A 21395-nucleotide genomic window follows, 5' to 3' on the forward strand; every position below is an offset into this window, starting at 1 on the left:
CTGATATTGTTGTGAAGTGTTGGATCGAATGAGGTGAAGATCTACAGTGCAGGATCAATGATTGGTTTCATTGATCAGATGTAATTTCAACCGTCTGATCGAATTGTAGATCAATGGTCCTGATTTGATCGGTGATTGGTGATCAAGGAATGCGAAGGACGGTGCAGAGGAAAGGAATTAGATAGAGAGCAGACCCGCTGAGATTTATGAAGTGGGTTTATAATATTTGAGATCTGACTAAGTGTTTGGGTCGAGGTTTTTCCATGTACTTCCCTTTTATCATGTATCCCGATAGAGTTGAAGTCCATGGGTTTTAAAGGGTTAAAGCCGAAATACACTTCCGATAGGTTTGTGGGCCATAACCCATAGGCCTCAAGATCAAAATTTATAAAGAAAGGGGAAATTGGCTATACCCCAAAATCTCCTTTCATCAGTCATGTTCTTACTTAAATTTGAATATTTAGAATTGTTATAATCTTTTTTCCGATTTTGGAAAGATATAGTCATTTCTAGGTAGTGGTATGGAGACTAGCCTGAAAAAGTGGCTCAAATCTCAGAACTGTTAGTACTGAACTAAAGGATTTAGGTCAGAACTGCCTTGAAGTAGTCCTGTGCATGTGGTTGGGTTGTTAGTTCGGAGGAAAAGGGTTCCAACTTAGGGATTGATCACGTAGGGTGGTTTTTCATCTCCTTAGTGATCTATAGTCCCTATATGATGCCAGTAAGTAGGCCCCACCTCCTTAACTGGAGCTTGGAGGTTGAGTCATGTCATAGTGATACTTGTTTCATGTTTACCCTGACAATCTTGTCAATTTGGGTAAACGTGGGTGGAGGTAGTTATAGACATACACAATAGCACCTTTGCTTTTACTTTCTATTTCTACCAATCTGAAATAGTAGTAGCAATAGTGGTTTTTGCCCCACCCCCACTTACAATTGATCATAAATGATAACCTTCCAACAATTTTAACAAATTAAATTTCTAGTTAACATAATTTGTACCATCAAAATTTTTAAATTTATTTAGATATATATCAATTAAAAAATTTGACATGATAAAAAAATTATAGCCAATACTCAAAAAAATATTGAAAACCAAATATAAAATCTAAAAAAAATTCTCATTTCCCACTAACACTAACTCTTTTTCACCATTAAAAAACACCCCACTTTTCAATAAATAATCAACACAGCTCAAATTTTCCTTAATAATAATTCCACCGAACACTTTTGAAAAGTGTTTTATAATAAAGAAAAATAAAATTTGGATTTTTACCCAACCTCACCAACAATCTCTATGAGATTCAATATTTTTTTTCTTATATTTTTGCGAAGCCCGTGTTACGAGGATTCAAAGCTTCTCAAGGTCACACGCAGAAACTTTTTGGAGGTTGCATGCAGACAATTTCTCATAGTGGTCACAGCCGCATAGATCTCCATTGGTTGGCTTCTTCACATACTAGCCAAAGGATTTACTAGAAATTTCCTTCACACTAAGATGGATATTGATACAATGATCCAGTCCAACCCATGACTAGAGAGATGAATGGTGGTAGTTCTGTAAGTTTTCTTCGATGTGAATAAGTTTTCAACATGGCCTCTTACATGGTGGCTAATCCACAAACAAAATTTATACTTTCCCCTTCATTGACAATGGCCCTCTCCACTCAGAAAACACACAAGAAACACGCTTCTCCCTTCCTTGATAGTGTCCCTCTCCACAACAATCTTAGCTTCTCTCTTAGCTCTAATACCACCAAGTTGAAAAAAGCATAGGAATAAGAATAAGAAAAGCATGAGAAAGAATAAATATTGTGAGATAACATTCTAATACTTAAATGTTTCATTAAATATTATATATATAGAGACTCTTACATATCATAATAAATTATATTTAATATACTAAAAATAAACAATAGTATAGACAACAAAGAAACCAACATAAAGTACGAAGTAAATTAGCTCAAACAAATTCATAACACTAACTATAAAATAAGCCAGCCAACAACTCATCACGAAACAACTAAACAACTCAAAATTCTAAAACACTCTATTTCTACTTTAGTATAACACTCCATTAATAGGGGCATCCTGGCATCCTATTATTTGGAAACCCTGACAATCATCAACTTCGTGAAGGGAAAACCCTCTCAGAAGGAACGTTTCTGAAGCTTAATCCATCACAGCTTCACCATTGAGCTAGTCAGTGTCCTCGGTGAGGTGGCGGGCTTTTGTTCTGCTGTCCATCTCACCTGACACTACACAAAATATCTCTATATGCTTCAGAACAAAGAGTTGTGAGGGTCAAAGGCGTGGTAAAGGAGTTAACCAATGACGACGTCTCAAAAGAAGAAATTGTACCGGGTTCCAGTAGGCTTTTCAGCCTTGTATGAACCAAAATAGGACCTAACGGCCATAATGCTACAACACAACATGAAAAAGATATGTTACCATGCAACATGATGCTTTTGATCACAGAAAATGACATTTTGCTGGGTTGGGGAAGTTTGGAATAGGGGTTTTATCTATACGTCATCATTCTACAACATTTTGGGTAAATTCCTGTAGAATTTTCTATGAAAAAATTCCATTCCTATGTTTTTCCCCTTTTTGACTAGCTCTCGTAGAATGTTTTAAGAATTTAGTAGGGAATGTCAGAATAATCTCTATAATGACTGTATTTTCGACGTTTATATCCAATTCTAATGGTCATATGTTATGCTACTGATATATTAATCTTTCTATAGCTATCACATTTACACTATAGGTAGAGGATTTAGGTTGAATTCTGTCTGGTTTTCCAAAGGCCACAATCTTCCCTAATGGACAAAGGTTCTATGATGGTTTAAAATTATTCATGTCACATGGAATGAGTCGATCTTGTGGACAAGATTGACCTTCCTAGAATCTAACGATATCTAGTGACAAGCAAGCCAATCAAAAACTATCTTTCTCTAAATATGCAATATATAAACAAAGGCAAACAAGTGTTTTAGGCCTACCTTGGGTCCAATGCAAGTTTGTGGAAGCCTCACTCCTTTAATCCAAATGAGCTCCCTTGTAGCGAATCTGCAAACACAAACAAGCAAACAAATTAAATAACACTTGAAAAGCCAATATCATAAAGCATACTTATCATGATGATCAAGGAATTCATGAAATAAATGATATATGACAATTTGTTGAGAAAAATGAATCTAATTGTATTAATTCAAATCAAAGAAGAACTTTACAACCTGTGCCTTGATGCTGTACAAGCTCCTCCCAGGGTCCAACAAGAAGTGTCCTCTACTCTGACAAGTTTCACTCTCTTCCCAATGAAGCCAAAAAGGTATGTGATCTCTCCTCTAAAACTTAACTAGGAAGTCTCAATTCCACCAGCATTTACCCTCAAAAATGTTCAGCTTCCAACCTCTCTAGCAACCAGTCCAATGCCTTAATTTATAGTGCAATGGAGGGAATTTCCTAGGTCCTCCTTCAAAGGGATAAAGTCCTCCTTCAAAGGGATAGTTCCTCTCATCAAGGGATTAGCTCCTTCTCTTTTGGGATGCATGAACCACCTAAGAGCGAACAATCCATGTCAAAATTCCTTCTAGAATCATCTAGAATTAACCCAAAGTGAGTTTTTTAGAATAAACTTGCACCTTTTTGACTTTCACAGGGGTCCGCACCCACTCCTTTAGGGACAGAGTGGGCAAGTCCATAGGTATTGTGAACAGGGGGTGCGGGACCGCAGGCAACAGTGAGAGAAAGTGCGGAACCAGAGCTTTGTTGATTTTCATTGTCTTTCTCTCATTTTCAAAGCTTGACTTGAAGACCTGAGGTCTGAGACTCGCTTACGAGGATAGTACAAGTGATGATAGACCCATACTGACTGCAAATAGTCATGGTGACGATATTTTTGTGTAACAGATTGCCCCCTAAAGTGTGAAGTCTGTAGTAGATGACGATTTCATTTATCATTTAGGAAGAGTGAAGTACTTTATCATTTCGAGGATCATCTTGTGGAGAGCCTGGTTGGAACCTGTAAAAACATTCTGTTAGAGCCTAGATTTGTCTGAAAGGACAAGGTTCTAGGTCCACATCAAACCACGCTCAGCCTCGTAGCTAGCCCTACGAGGATAGGAGAGGGCCCTCTCTGGGTCAATCTCGGCAAAAGGTAACCAATGAGGCTTGAGATGACTAAATTTGTAACTGATCTTAGGCTAGGTATGAAGTACAAGGAGTTTGAGGTTGATTTTTGAGGTTTTTGTTGAATCAAAGGAAAAGGCAATTTTGGGTGCGGGGATGAGACACAGTTTTTGAAGAGGTCTACTTGGGGCAAGGTAGGCGATCGTCTTGATGCTTTTAAAGAAAATGAATGGCTAGATCTGACTGATGAGAAGCTAAGGAGAGCAAGAAACTTTCAACGATTCTCCTTAAACAGATGAAAACATGAAAAATCAAACAAATTCAAAGGCAGAGCATAACAAACTATGGGTTCTACCTTAACACTTCATTTGTTCAATTGCAGAAGATGAGAGAAGGAAGATGATACACATAAAAACTTACAAATACTAAAAGAGGCACACCATCAACACATAAAGCCACATGGATCCAAAACAGTGCTGCAAAACCCTGGTCTTTCCTTTGCCAAAAATGCAGAAGTGAATGTACAATAGAGTGTCAAGCTTTTCCCAAGAGTCCAACCATGAAAATGACTTAGAAATTACATAATATAGGCAAGCCAACCTCTTCCCTTGCCTCTAGGGGTCGAGCTCATCATTCTAGGAGCTGTTTCAACCAATTCTCAACAAAGCACTAAAATCTAGGCAGTCAAAACAACTTGCCTCTATAAGGAAGGAAACTGATTCATTCATTAAATTTTCACTCTTTGGTGAATGAATCTTTTAGAACAAGTAACTAAGTGTCAAAATTACATCATGTTCAGTCAATTACATCAAGAGAAGTCAAACTGGCTGAATTTCTGAGCTGAAAGATGAAAAATTGATCAAACAATCTATATGCGCCGCGCTACTTTGTTGTTGATTTTGAGGCACTTGCTGAAGTCCCAATTGAGCTCAGGTTGGCTTGTTGGAAAGCCGTGCCTATCTACTATCTAACCCAAGTGGAATTTTCAAAATTGGTGTCCATTTGCCCCTCCAAAAGTGCATTCTCCCAAGACTTCTTCCTGTGTGTCAAAATAGGGGTAGTGAGGTCATTTTTTGCATGTTTTTTGACCCTTTTGGGACCCAAAACTTTCCCAAACTTCTTGTCCATGTACCAAAATTCATGGTTCTCCATGACAAATCCAAAACTGCAAGCCATTTGTGATTTGGAGCTCCCAATCCTAAGCGTCGCGCAAGGTGCGCGACGCATATAGGGAAAAAGCCTATTTTTTAGTGCAAAAATTCCAAAATGTCAAAAATTGCTCCAAATTTCTTGAAATTTGGACTGAAGGTTCTTCATCAAGGGAAATGATGAGCCAAGGATGCCTCAGCCAATATCTAGAGTCCTTCATCCACTTTTTGCCTCCTTGATGCTCTCTTTACCTTTGCTTTCAAACTCCCGATTCTCGCTTTGTACACCAAGTTCCGGGACAAGTAATGATATGTATGCCACCTCTATGAAGCCTCATGAGTGCATGTCCTTCCAAGGGTGAGTCACTTTGAGTTTCCACTTCATAATCGGATGACATAACTGTTGTTGCACGACTGCCTTGGATGAATGCTGATATGTGAAACTGCTGTATACAACTGAAAGTAAACTGCTCTTCTGATCGAAACAATGTTGTGACCAAGGGGAAAAAAATGTAACAAGGGAATATTAGGAAGGGGAAAATATCAGGGAATTAGGGAATTTTGAAATAAAATGTAATTAGGGAAAGGAGGGGAAATGTATATATGGGAATAGGGTTTTAGGGTTTGGGATATTGAATAGGGTTAAGGAGTTTTTATAGGGATAAGGGATTAAGAGTTTAAGGATTGTAGTGTAGGATTGATGAGTAAGATTTAGAAATGAGGAACAAAGGGAAATGGGGAAAGGAAAAAACCTTGGTGACAAAACAATGTTCAAACCCTACAGCAAGTTTCCTTGTTTGCAAAAGGAGGTTTTCAAAGTCTTGTTTCAACGGCCATTATCCATGAACCAATCACATTCACCATCAAATACAAAGCAATAGCAGTGAATGAGAGCCTACCTGGAAAATCTAGGCAAAGTATTAGCAATTTGGTGAAGTTTCCAACAATTTTCAGGCTTTGAGGCTATATGCGCCGCGCACTTTATATGCGTCGCGCCAGTGTAAATTTACACTGGAAATTTTCTCTATATGCGCCGCGCCGTTTTCCAGGCAACATTTGGAGGCCTTCCCGGTGTCCAAATTGGCTGTAGGATAGCTCGTTGGAAAGGTCCTTGAGTATACTTTCCAAACCAGTTAGAATATTTCAATTTTGAGTTCATTTTCCATGTCCAAAATCAAATCTTCCAAGACTGGTCAAAATGTGCGAAATGAGGCTGCCTCAAGGAAGAGTGTTGTTGCAGTCAAGTTTTGAATGCCTTCCTCAACTCCAAATTTAGCTCATGATAGCGCATTAGAAATCTCTTTGTGTCTAGTTACCATTTCACTCATCAAGAAAGTCATTTGACCAACCAAGCTAGGAGAAAACCAGATTTTCCCAAGGTCACTTCAGAGGTGCATCAATTCTCTCGAGGCGATTGTAGTTTTGACATTTCGCTAAAACCATGACACCTGTGTAAAAAGTGAAGGAGGTGTTTCTTCCTTGACATGTTTTGGACAAAAACCTCTCTTAGTTTTCCCAAATTCATCTTTGATTGCTCAGAAACATCATTTGAGTGAAACCTATCTCGATGTGTGAAACAAGGGAATTGTCGAAATGAAGCGAAATGAAGGGGATAAGGGGCTTCTAAATTATTGAGGAAATTTTTGGAAGTAGGGAGGGATGTTAGGAAGCACAGGAAAGTGTAATAGTAGATATTGAGGGAGGGGAAGGGGTCCAAAAGGGAAAAACACAGGCCCAACCTAGAAAATTGCCAGGTTGTAGCAAGAAACTAGGGTTTGTGCGAAAATGAGGAATTTTGGGGATCTCAGTGATGGGAAGCATTTGATAAGGTACTTTAAGGATAGGGGAAGGTGTATGAACATCAGGATACTATTTTTTCTAATGATTTGACCGTCCAAGAGAAATTAGTTTCAAAACCCTAGGAGAGGGAAATGAACCTTACCTAGGCGCAACTGAAGCATGAACAAGGTGTAAAATGACCCATTAGACCCTAACATGATAAAGACAACACTCTCAATGATGGCACACTCATCTGAATGGAGACACGGACCGACATTTGGACAACTTTGGAAGGAGTAAAAGCAAACCCTAGACCTAATGCCTAGTGACCAAATTTTGCTTAAAGACTCACTAAATGACAAAATTTGACCTTGACACTCTGGGACCACTTTGTAAGAGCATATTTGATCACTGGAGGAAGGCTAGAAAGACTGACACTAACACATTCAATGAAAAATATATATATGAGATCTCATATCATCGCTGAGGTAGGCATTCCCATACTCAGATCAAAATTGACTAGAAAGCTAACTACTGCTCTGATATAGGAATGATCTTGTATTACATCACAAGTATAGACACATGTAGACACAGTATGGATGCAGCCATCTGTTCATGAATAGTCCACAATATAATGAATACAAAAATTCCTCGTAGCCTGGATGGTAGAAACTAGATCCAGGGTCTTCATTTCTACTTCCCGAAACAGTACGATTCTATCCATGTGAATGAATGTGTTGGAGTCGAACATAGTAGAAACCACTTGATTACCAGTCAATGATCTAAATTGTTAACAAGTGTGAGAGAAACTACCAGTAAAGTCAATGGCTCTCAAAGTACTCAGTACAATCCATGAGATGTGAATAGATGTGTTGATGTCAAACATGTCACGGAATCTTTTGATCGAAGGTCAATGATGTAACCTATCGTCGAAGGCGAGAAACCTGCCATTGAAGCATGCAGATCCCAAGGTAATGACGATTTCTAGATCATCTTTCTAGATAATGAGCTGAAGTCGATAGAAAGCGATCTGTCGTAGGCAAGCCCACAACACGAAATCATAGATCAAGTTGAAGAAATTTAGCTGCAAGGACTGACTTAGGGATGGTCAAGATGGATGATAGATATTTTGCAGATGAATGGCTTATTGGCACTAACCTCTTGAACACATAATGACACAACAGATGGTTTGGTGACAATTGACCCAAAGTTAATACCCAAAAACTGGCTGAAGACTTTCCATGTGGTTTCATCAACTATTAAGCAAAGGATTTCCCAACCCAGGTGAATGAAAGTGTCGTGTTCAAGAGTGGTTATAAAGTATGACAAACAGACTCATTTTCCTCTCTTTTCCCCCACCATTTCTGGCAAGTACCTCTTTATTTTTGACAAGCTTGAGGAGGATAACATTTGCTTGATTATAAGCTCATCCTTCGGATGAATCCAACTCAGTTTAAATTCGAACCCTAAGAAGGAGTGGTCTGTTCCTGTTTGTAATTGAATAGGTCCTTTACTGTTAAATTTTAACAAGTCCAGTATAGGAGAAACTCGGTGTTTTTCAATTTCAGAGAGTTTGAAAAAACTTAAGAAGACTCCAGGGTTGACCTTTTTCATAAATTTGTGTCTCCCAAGCCAGAAAAAGTATAAAATAGTACTTGAGAGAACCGCTTGATCATTACGACCAAGGAGTACTTTTCGTAATTAGTGTCTTTGATCCGAAAAAGTAAAAAAGTGATCAATGACACGTCGTTTTATAACCAATATCGAATTTGAAACGACAAAAATCTAGCAATCTTTTCATGTTTTTATGGTTAGAAAAAGAGTTGTAAGTGGACCGTCTTTTTAGTTCCATTTTAACGAGTTTAAAAAGAAAAAATCGGCGATCTTTTCATGTTTTAGGAGTCAGAAAAGAGCTTAAAGGTGACTCTAAGGTTTTTTCGTTGAAAATGACCGATTTCGCCTGAAAAATCCATTATCCTGAACAAAGACTCAAACATTACTCATACCGGTTTAAAATGGATAAGAATGCTGCAAAAGTTACCTTTCTAAAGTGAAACATAAACAAATTTACAATTCATTTATCCAAAAAACTTATAAAAGGGGCTTTTTTCAATTCATTTTTATCGTTTGAGATTTGGGTGAGAAAATAGAGCTTTTGGTCAGAAACTTCCTGTGAAGATTGTGGAAAATCCATCCGTCGGAATCGAGCGTTGTCTCCTCCAAGTAATCAACATCATCCTACTCTTCAATTTTATCCATTTCAATTTGTTTTTTATGGTTTTATTTCATTTTATAGAGGATTTTTAGGCTATAAACCCACGCACGGGGGCCCGCAGGCATAACACAGGAAGCCTGCGGACCCCGAATTTTTCTCAATGGGGAAAAAGTCAGGGGTCTGCACCTGCCATGAAGGCAAGGTGCAGACCCACGCACTGTCTCTAATAGAGAAGGTGCGGTCCCCACAGCAAGGGTTTTGAACCCTAAATTGCTCAAAATTCACCCAAATAATTCAATTTTTTGCATCCTAATTCACCTTTTTGTTGGATGTAGAGTATACATCATGCTTGATTGGCGAGAACAGGAGCATGAGGACGTAGATATTGGCACGTTAAATCACCAAACATCGATCGATGCATTAAAGGCATGCGGCTTCTACAAATTCTGGGCCATTCCTGGCATGCGGGCCCAGGTGGACTTCTTGCAGTGGCTGGTAGACAGGTGGAGCATACAAGACCAGTGCTTCTTCATCGGTGGCCACCAGCTCCAAATTGAGCCGGCAGACATATACTTTTTGACTATTTTTCCTAAGAGAGGCAAAGACTTGACTCTATTTGGGACTAGGCCAGGTGGCCAGTCTGTCGATAGCCTCCGGCGAGAGTTCTGCAACAACCAGACTAGAGACAAAGGGATAGACATCAAAACCATATCCCGTCCTGAACTCATGGTGATTGCGTTTACTGTTACCAGGCTCTGTGGGAGTGCCGCACTACATATAGCCACTAGATCCCAGATGCGGATGGCAGTTGACTGCTTTCAAGGCACCATCTTCAACTGGTGCGATGCTATGTTGGCTAATGTGAAAGGCCAACTGACCAGAGCCAAGAACGGACAACTGAAGACCTTTGGATATGGTGCTTTAGTTGTGAGCTTTGGTCTAGAGAGGGTCCCAATGTTGGTTCCACAACACCTCACTGTTGGAGCTGGACTTCCTCGAGAGCCCAAACTGATGCGATGGGTTATAGTTATGTCCCGTCATCTTGATGAGGGGACGAAGGTCATTCGATTCAAACCTGAGTATTTCCATTGGTTGGAAAACTAGGTTTTTACTATTCAAGACTTTCTTTACACTAGGGTAGATTTTCGCGGTGACCCAGACATGGCTCTTCCACCAGGAGAGCAATGGGATGACTTAGGTAAGATCATTTTCAACATTTTCCTATTTTAATTTTTTTGTTTTTATCTCGTCCCAAAACTGATAGTAAAAGTTTCAAATGCAGATGTGGGTCCATAACGACCAGCCGCTCTCTGGCCTTACGAGAGGAAACAACCAGCTACAGCGGCACCAGCCCCACAGGACGAATCAGCAGAGACCTTAGCCAAATTGGAGAGCCATCTAGAGCGTTTGACAGGAGACATTCCAGAGACTGGCATAGATGACATTCCTTGTCGACTACAGCGCTATGTGATTGGGGTCCCAGGACCTTTTAGGAGGTTCCTTTGTAAGGTGGCCCGTACAGTGGTTTCTTATCAAGATCATCAGCAGTGATAGGATGATCACCTATTGTAGACATACATATGACATTTTTGCATTTTGTATATCATTTTTGCCAATCATAAGGTGTTTCTCAACCTATGATCGAGGACGATGTATATTTTGACACACTCCTATATTATACTATATCACTATTACCGGCTTATCTTGTAAAACATGTTATGGAATGTTTTTAAATTTATTTGTATGATTATTGCAAATGTCTACTTAACATTCGAGAAGCAATTGCATCTGCTAATGTATTTAAAGATCTTGGAATATGCTGGTATTCAATATAATAAAATTCACATTCCAAGAGATGCACTCTCAAAAATAATCTCAATAACACTAGATTTCTAATGGCATATACTCTATTAAGTTGTAATACAACGAGTTCAGAATCCAACCTCACTATCAAACTCCGAATTCCAAATGAAATAGATTCAGATAATAACTCAATCACTGCACTATACTCAACAATGTTGTTCGTTGTTTGACCGAGGCTTACCCCATGCATAGATACCAACTCGTCAGAGGGTGAATAGATAACCCAAGCTGCAGAAGAAATGTTCTGTGTATTACGAAAAGCACCATCAGCAAAACTGTTATGAAACCAGCTCAAGAAAAGATAGAAAAGATAGATCAATGCCTTAGAATTCAGCCTCTTCGAGGGGGCAACCTCCTTTACATTACATAAATGAACAATTCTTGGATGATACAAATGAAAAAACCTCCTTTCTATATATAGGAGTCTAAGGAGTCACAATATAATCCAGCCGACCTAACAATAATAATATAAAGCCACAAAAATAACAACAGAGGGATTCTATGGGGCACAGAAATAAAAATATGGGGGTAATAGGGGCAGAACAATATAAATAAGGGGTATAACTACAATAGTAGTGGGGTAATCACTAGTATTATAGGGACCCAACATGCCCCTCTCCTTCAAAAAAGTGTTGTCCTCAACGCTTGAGTAGTTCTGGATACTTCTGCATAAAATTCTCATCCTCCCATGTGGAATCTTCAGCGGATAAGTTCTTCCACTTGATAAGATACTCTGAAATTGATTGATTTAATAGCTGTCGAGTTCTTGTTTCTGTGACTGCTTCCGGTTCCAATATAATTTTTCCTTCCTCACCAAGTTCTGGAAATATTGTTTGAATTGGGAGCTTGTCACCTATAACCTTCTTTAAACATGAAACATGGAAAACTGGGTGCAATCGAGAAGCTGCAGGAAGCTCCAATTTGTATGCCATAGTACCAATCTTTTGCAACACCTTGTACGGACCATAATAATTTGGTGATAATTTATTATCCTTCTTAGCTTGCTTTGGGGACATTTTCTTATATAGTTGTAGCTGTAGGAATACCCAATCACCTACATCAAAACTTCTTTCACTGCGATGTTGATCTGCCTGTTGTTTCATTCTATTTTGTGCCAACACGAGGTTATCCTTTAAGAGTTGGAGGACTTGTTGTTGATGTTTGATGTGATGTTCCACTGCCTGAACCTTAGAATTTTCTCTTAAATATGATGTGATGAATGGTGGTTGATACCCATAAAGTGCCATAAATGGGGTCATTTTTGTTGCTGTATGGAAGGAAGTGTTATACCACCATTCAGCCAGAGGCAACCATTTGACCCATTATGTCTGTTTATCCGATACAAAGCAACGAAGATATCCTTCCAAACATTTGTTTACTATCTCAGTTTGCCCATCAGATTGAGGATGGTAAGATGAGCTATGAGCTAACTGAGTACCAAGACAAGAAAATAATTTTGTCCAAAAATTTCCAGTGAAAATGGGATCTCTGTCACTTACAATAATCTTTGGGTTTCCATGTAGCTTTTGAACTGTTTCCATAAATGCAGTAGAAACTGTACTGGCTTCAAATGGATGTGATAATGCACAAAAGTGTGCATACTTGGTAAGTCTGTCAACTACCACCATGATGACACTCTTTCCCTCAGACTTGGGTAAACCTGTGATAAAATCCATTGAAACCTCCTCCCAACGTTGGCTTGGAATGGATAAAGGTTGTAATAGACCCGGTGTCTTAATTGTTTCAACTTTATTTTGCTGGCAAACCAAACATTCCGCCACAAACTTTTGAATATTTGATTTAAGGCCATCCCAAAAAAATTCCTTCTTAACCCTGTGGTAAGTTTTTAAAAATCCTGAGTGCCCTCCTAAGGGAGAAGTGTGCAATTCCATAAGAATCTTTTGTTTTAGCTGGGAATTCTTACAGAGTTATAAGTGATCTTTGTACCATAACGAATCATTTTTCTAGCTAAATGTATTAGAAGTACTGGAATCTTTTTGTTGCTTTCGAATAAGTGCCCACACTTCTTCGTCATTCTTCCATTCCTCCCTTGCTTCGTTTATCCAATCTGGTTGGATAATAGAAATGGCACACAACAATGCTTCCACATCCTCATCCTTTCTTGAGAGTGCATCTGCCACCACATTTTGCTTCCCTTTTTTGTAGATGATTTCAAAGTCATAACCCAACATCTTTGTGACCCACTTTTGTTTCTCTTCAGAGGATAATCTTTGTTCTAAAAAGTATTTAAGGCTATCATGATCCGTTTTTACCTTGAAGTGTCTTCCCATTAGGTAGGGTCGCCATTTCTTAAGTGCATGGAGTATTGCCAACATTTCCTTCTCATAAATAGCTTTGCTTAAAAACTTTCCCTTGATTGGACAACTTTCAGAAGCAATGGGTCTTTCATCTTGCATTAGAACAGCACCAATTCCATTTCCTGAAGCATCACATTCCACAATAAAGATTTTTGTGAAGTCCGGTGTAGCTAAGACCGGTGCTTGGCACATTGCCTCTTTAAGATGTTCAAAGGCCTTTGTTGCTTCCGGAGTCCATGAAAATGAATCTTTCTTCAATAATGTTGTTAGAGGTGCTTCTATTCTCCCATAATTCTTAACAAACTTGCGATAATACCCTGTCAACCCAAGAAATCCTCGTAGATGCTTTATGGATGTGGGGATTTTCCATTCCTTAATGGCTTTAATTTTGCTAGGGTCTACCTTAACTCCTTCATGAGATACAATATGACCCAAATATTCCACCTTCTGGACTCCAAAGAAACATTTGGATCTTTTTGCATATAATTGTTTCTCCTCCAATAGTTGTAGCACCCTATAAACATGTTCAACATGATCCTTCCAAGACTTGCTGTAGATTAGTATATCATCAAAAAATACTAACACAAATTTTCTAAGGAATGGTTTGAAAATTGAATTCATCAAACCTTGAAATGTTGAAGGTGCATTGGTAAGGCCAAAAGGCATGACCAAAAATTCATAATGACCCTCATGAGTTCTAAATGTTGTTTTTAGAATGTCTTCAATCTTCATTCTGATTTGATGATATCCCGAACGAAGATCCAACTTGGTGAAGTAAATTGATCCATGCAATTCATCCAGTAATTCATCAATAACAGGAATGGGGAACTTATCTTTAATAGTGAGCTTGTTGAGCTTCCTATAATCCGGACACATGCGCCATGATCCATCCTTCTTGTGCACCAATACTACTGGAGCTGAGAAAGAACTTTGACTCGGTTGAATTATACCAGCCTCTAGCATTTCTGCAACCATACGTTCAATTTCACTTTTTTGGACATAGGGATATCTGTACGGCCTGATGTTTGGAGGAACACTTCCTGGAATCAGATGAATAGCATGATCATGATCACGCATAGGTGGGAGACCTTTTGGAGTCTCAAATACCTTGGAATGATTGTCCAGGACTTTTTGGAGATCTGGAGAAATAGATGATTCCAATGTGGAAACATCTAGTGAACATAATTGTGCAATTACACCTCTTTTCTCCTTTTTTAGAAGCTTTGTCATGCAATTAGAGCTGATTATCTTTCCTGGTTTCCCTGCAATACCCCTTAATTCAAATTCCTTTCCTTCCGTAGAAAATTTGATGAAAAGTTCTTGAAAATTAAAAGCTATTGTACCCAAGGATTGTAGCCATTGGACTCCTAGTACAACATCAGCACCTCCCATTGGAATGGAAAGCATTGGGCTAGTCAATACATATTCTCCCATGGATAGCTTGATATTATGGCACTTTCCAGAGCAATTTATTGTTTCTCCATTTGCAATCATCACTTGACACGCTGGTGCTGGATATAGGAAGCAATTCAATTCTTTCACTACCCTACAATGAATAAAATTGTGGGTGCTTCCTGAATCAATCAACACTATTACCTTTTTCTTCTTGATTTGTCCTTCTATCTTGATGGTTTGAGGAGTGGTAATTCCTGCCAATGCTTTACAAGATATGGTTAGATTTATTTGTTCTTCATCTAGGCTTTGTTCCTGGAGTATATCTTCTTCTTTTGACCTTTCTTGCTCCTTTTCTTCTTCCTCTTCACAATCTATGTAGAATAATTTCTTCTCAGAACACTTATGACCTTTAGTGTATTTGCTATCACAACTATAACAAAGCCCTTTTGCTCTTTTTTCTTCCAATTGTTGTGGTGTCAACCTTATAGGTTGTGGAAGACTAGGGGCAACAACACTTCCTTCTTTATAGTTGTGAGTGGTATGCTTCCTGGTTGCCATAATTTTGCTTTCCATTTTTCTTGCTAACCTGAATGCCTTCTCTAATGAATCAGGTTCCCAAAGGTGAACATCATGTTTGATATTATCCTTTAAAGACCCTATGAACACATCAATCCTATACTCCTCTAGAATATCTTTTACCCTTATGTTCAATTTTTATAACTCCTCAATGTGCTCCATTACTGAACCCTTTTGTTTGAGACTTATCAATTGGCTAAAAAAAGTGTTGCTTTTTGTATCTTCATAATGTGCTATCAATTCTTCCGTAAAAATTTCCCAAGTGATAAATTGTTTATGAGAGAAAAGCCATTGATACCATTCAAACTGATTTGGTTCCAAATATACAGTTGCCATACGTACCTTTTGTGCATTTTGCACATTATTGAGATCGAAGAATTGCTCCATCTGTAATATCCATGTGGCGGGATCCTTGCCATCAAACTTCCTCATATCGATTTTTGGAATATGGTGATTCTTCGATCCAACGTTAGCATCTATGGAATCATGATTAACATTTCTTTTGTTCTCATCATGAGTTTCCTTTACTACCTTTTCACCATTAGTGACCCTTTCTTGTAGCAACTTCTTCAATTCTTCCATGTCTGTCTTCAAATCTATCTTCAAATCTACCATGTCTCTCTTCAAATCTATCTTCGAATCATCCATCTTAGCTTCCATGCCCTTTATATTAGATTCCATGCCATTTATCTTAGATTCCACGCCACTTATCTTAGCTTTTGTTAGCTTTTGTGAGCGTGACATTTGTTGCACTTGTTCTTGTAATTTTGATATATCATGTAGCATTTCTTCCTCTTCTTCATGAGTCATGCTAGAGCTTTCAGGTTCCTTACTAGGTGTTTGCATTTTCTTTCCTCGGGGCATCAATTACCGATAATAATGCTTTACTATGCCCTTTGAATTCCGTTAAACCAAGCTTACACAAAAATTTAAAAAAAAACTACACACCTTTTTTCACTTTATAGAAGCCTGATATTGAATCTGATGTATCTCTGTAATTGCGGATCATCTAGTTCTGAAATTGCTACCTGTAGTAGCCTTCTGAATCCTCTTTCCAATGCCACAAGTCTGAGCCAAATTGGATTCTCCAAGGAAGAGTTATGTGAAATCTCCCACAGTGACTTTCTTTTAGACTGGTTCAGTAGAGCGAAATTGTACGACGTGCCGCGAGTCACTGTTTCAACCTTTGAATCTAAAACACACATACAAGAAACTACAGTCTGTCCTCTTTTTTTACCTTCTTACAAAATTTCAATCCGATCTCCAGAGAGAAAGTTATGACGATTTTCCCCAGGTCACCTGTTTTGAATGTAATTCAGGAGTCAGCAAAAAGACCAACTTCCTCAGATCATATCTCCGCAAATATCGTGCGAAAAGCTCTGAAATTCAGATCCAAGGTTCAGGGCGATTTCTTCTCAAATGGGTTTTTTTTTGCAACTTCTGAAACGTCACAGAAAAAAAAGTTATAGCGAAAATGCCACGATGACCTGTTTGGACCAGCGAAACCCTAGAATCCAAAGCTCTGATACCAAATGTTATGAAACCAGCTCAAGAAAAGATAGAAAAGAGAGATCAACACCTTATAATTCAGCCTCTTTGAGGGGGCAACCTCCTTTACATTACATAAATGAACAATTCTTGGATGATACAAATGACAAAACCTCCTTTCTATATATAGGAGTCTAAGGAGTCACAATATAATCCAGCTGACCTAACAATAATAATATAAAGCCACAAAAATAACAATAGAGGGATTTTATGGGGCACAGAAATAACAATATGGGGGTAATAGGGGCACAACAATATAAATAAGGGGTATAAATACAATAGTAATGGGGTAATCACTAGTATTATAGGGACCCAACAAAAACCAATGTATGTTTGGAGAGGCATCAACATCTACAATATCAAGAGTAAACCAAGATAAGCAGGAATAATGATGAAAAACACTCTCTAAGCTAAGCACACTTTTTAAACTAAAACACACCAGCTAGAAAGAAAAATAACCTAACTATAAATCTCCACACCCATTTTTAAGCATAATATCTCTTCAGGTAAAGACCATTTCTAGGTTTACCTAAAGAGTCCCCGTTAAAGTCTACCAATTCATAGGCCCCTTTTGCTAGCTTTCTCTTGACAACATAGGGACCATGCCACATAGGAACGAATTTTCCAGCGCCTAATTTATCATTAGCTTGACCATACAATAAGACTAGGTCTCCTTCCGAAAAATTTCGAGGGGTCACATTTCGATCATACTGAGCTTTAATACGTTTTGCATGAGTTTCGATCCCTAATGCAGCATCATGTCGATTCTCATCTAGTTGAGCTAAGTATAACAAACGTTTTCCTCTTTGGAAGTGGCTGGAGGTAACTCGATGGCCATTTGCAATGACGCGATTTCGCATTCAATGGGTAACATAACTTCCAGACCATAAACTAGTTGGAAAGGAGTGAACGCTGTTGATGTTTTTACTGAGGTTCGATACGCCCAAAGCGCTAAAAATACCATGTTATGCCAATTTGACCGATGAATCCCAATGATTCGTCGAATCGTGATGACTAGAACTTTGTTGATGGATTCAACTAGACCATTAGCTTGTGGATAATAAGGAGTTGAACTATCGTGACACAAGCCAAGCTGGCATGTAAGTTCAGTCATCATAACGTTTCAAAAATGACGCCCATGATCAGTGATAATCGCTTGTGAAATACCAAACCTAGAAATTATATGATTGAACACGAAAATCACAGCTATTTTGCCATCTGCCTCAAATGTAGGCATCGCCTCGGCCCACTTGGTAAAATAATCTACCGCAAGGATGATATACGCATGCCCCCCAGCCGAGTGAGGATTACATGTAATAAAATCGATACCCCATTTTGCAAACGGGCCGACGGCAATTATAGGGTGGAGAGGAGCAAGCGGAGCGAGCATCTTTCGATCAAAAGTTTGGCAGTTGTGGCATTTTCAGACCGCGTTAATACAATCTTTAAATAAGGACAGCCAGAAGTAGCCAGCGTGCAATATATTTTGGGCTGTGGCGTACCCAGACATATGACCGCCACATGCTCTAGTGTGACAGTCATTTAGAACCCTTTCAGCTTCCACATGAGTTAAACAATGTCGAAAAACAGAGTCTGCCCCATGGCAATAAAGAGTATCTCCAATAATTCTGAATTGTTGGGACTGGAATCGTATTTTTCGACATTCTTACCTTGATATTTCTGGCTGAAAGGATTGGGTCTAGAGATGAACGATGATATCCCCATACCATGGATCTAAAGTACTGATTAGAAACAAGGATTCATCTGCAAATGGATGAGATGGTCAGCTCGATGTAATGAATGAGCAGGCAAATCATCGAGATAGGGTTGCACAATGTGCTTGATGTCATGAAACGCATAAGACATGGCCCTTCGAAAGGTTGCTCCAGCATTCTTGAGCCCAAAAGGTAATTTGCAATAAGCAAATGTCCCCCATGGACAAATGAAAGCTGTTTTTGGTTGATCGGCAGGTAGAATATTGATTTGATTGTATCCAGAAAAACCATCCATGAAGGAGAATATTTCGTTGCCGGCACAATCATCAATAATTTGATCGATATAGGGAGTTGGGTAATTGTCCTTTGGACAAGCTATATTAATGTCCCTATAATCGATACATATTCTTATTGTCCCTTGCTTTTTGTTAACCAGAACAATATTCGATAACCATCCATTAACGGGATCAGATAAATGAAACCTGCTTTGAGTAATTTTTCAACTTCTGCTTTAATAGCAGCAGCTTTTCTCAAGTGAATCTGACGTAAACGTTGCCGGACGGGTTTAGCATCTGGGTAAGTTTTGATTTCATGAACAACAATTGCGGGGTCAATTCCTGGCATTTCCTCATATGACCAGGCAAACACGTCGCGGAATTCTTGAAATAGGGCCTTATATATTTGAATTTCATCTTTCGTACACAAGGCACCTATATGAATGTTTTCAACAATTCCAGGCTTAACCGAAATGTCAATAGGAATAGTTCAAGAAATGTTTCCCAAATTTAACTCGGAATCATGATTTTTCATTGGATTCTGACGTTCCTTGACATATTCAGCCATAAAAATTGATGAAAAACCATTTTCAAATCTATCACTCTCGGGTAAAAATGAAGATCTACGATGAAGATCTTCCCATGGTAAATCATCGACACATAGGATTTCACGAATTTCCTCATCAGTGTGAACAAGTTCGGAAAATGTTGTCGAATCCGAGTTTGATGTGAAAAGTGATTCCTCATGGACCACATTCATTAAGTCAATTTTGGTTGAAGATGGGTCGGAAAACGACTGCACGGCCTAATACACAATTTCATATGGACTCAAAGGCATAACATCACCAAATGAGTCTATCTTTAATTCAGAAGGTACGATCCAAGGATCATCATAAACAATGGTGTCTGAAGAAATCATATGAATGGATGCAGTAGAAGACGATGCATTGATAGGAGGAAAAGGAAAAGTTCCCAGTAAACCGACATCTTTAACTAGTCCTACTCCAACATCCTTATATGGGATATTCGTTTTACCGACATGTTAAATACTTTCAGAAGAGACTGGGTCGGATGAAAAGTAAGTCAGCTGGTCTATAGTTACGATCTTTCCATTATGAGGGAACTTTATAAGCCGAAAGACCGATGAAACGACAGCTGTCATAGCGTAAGACCAACTATGACCCAAGAGAAGGTTGTAATCTAGAGGGGCATCAACCACCTCCACATCTAGATTGAAAATTTTGCCTTCAACCCCTATAGGTAAATCCTGTAGAATGGCAAAAGGATGAAACCCATGGCCATCTAAGGCCTTTAGAATCATCGGGGATTGATTTAGCGAAGGAGAACCAAGTGATCTCCAACACTATATCGACATAATACACATTGAGGCTCCCTCATCAATCACAGTCCTGTAAATAGGTCTGTGTTTGACTAACACTGGGATCTGGAAAGCCATTTGATGAGGTAAGCACGGTGTACTATTTTCTAGATCGAAAATTATAAGGTTCGAGTCTTGAACGTCAACAGCTCCTATAGCCGACAATAATAATTTACGTTGTGCTAGACATGATTACAACACTTCCAAAGCCGACATTGCTGAAGGTGAAACAGCTAAATCTTCAACAATGTTATAGTTCTGAGCCGCTCTCGCATGTGGATTGAAAGTTGACTTTCAAAGTATACCCTTGGCAGGCGGTTTGATTACTAAGTTTGGACTAGGTTTCTCGATTTGTAGTGGATCGGAACTAGGAGCTGAGGTTGATGGGTTAGAATGAGAAGATTCTGCTTCTTTACCATCAACAGGACTTTTACTACCATAATCATGCGATCGAGTCGCAATCCTAACATGGGATATCATCAGTATGGGTTCTTCATTGGCATTTGAGGAAGAACCTATGATCTTACTGTCTTGACTTGGAAAGGGATCCTTCAAAACAGTAGGAATTTGAGAACCTTTGACAATCTTCGTAACCTCTGCATGATGAGGGCAGTCTCTTGTAAAATGCTCTTCGTCACAAATGAGAAAAGGATAACGAGGTTTGCGTTTCTCATCATTTGATTCCGCTTTTTCTGGTTTCTCTTTCAATTTTTTATCTGTTTTATTTTCTTCTTCCCTTTATTCTTACCACCGGATTTTGATTTGGCTGTAGATGACTCTACTACATGAATATCAGCGGAAATTTCTGCAGAAGAATCTCCTGTTGGGGAATCTGGCAAGGTTATGATAGGAGAAGAATTCTTGGAAGACTTCTTCTTACTTTTGGTATTAACTGTACCAATCAGACCATCAGCGGCATGAGACCCTGAAGGAGCTGCAGTGATTTGATTTTGCTTAGGAAGATCAGGGATTTTCTCGTGTAACGTACCTCACTGAGTATAAACTAAGTCAAGGTACTGTGCTTGAGCAATTACTTGCTCCTCAGTAACGACTC

This window comes from Pinus tabuliformis, chromosome 9 (genome assembly GCF_031772625.1).
Source record: "Pinus tabuliformis cultivar Carrire ecotype Pingquan chromosome 9, CPIR1, whole genome shotgun sequence".
In the NCBI taxonomy this organism is placed as follows: Eukaryota; Viridiplantae; Streptophyta; class Pinopsida; order Pinales; family Pinaceae; genus Pinus; species Pinus tabuliformis.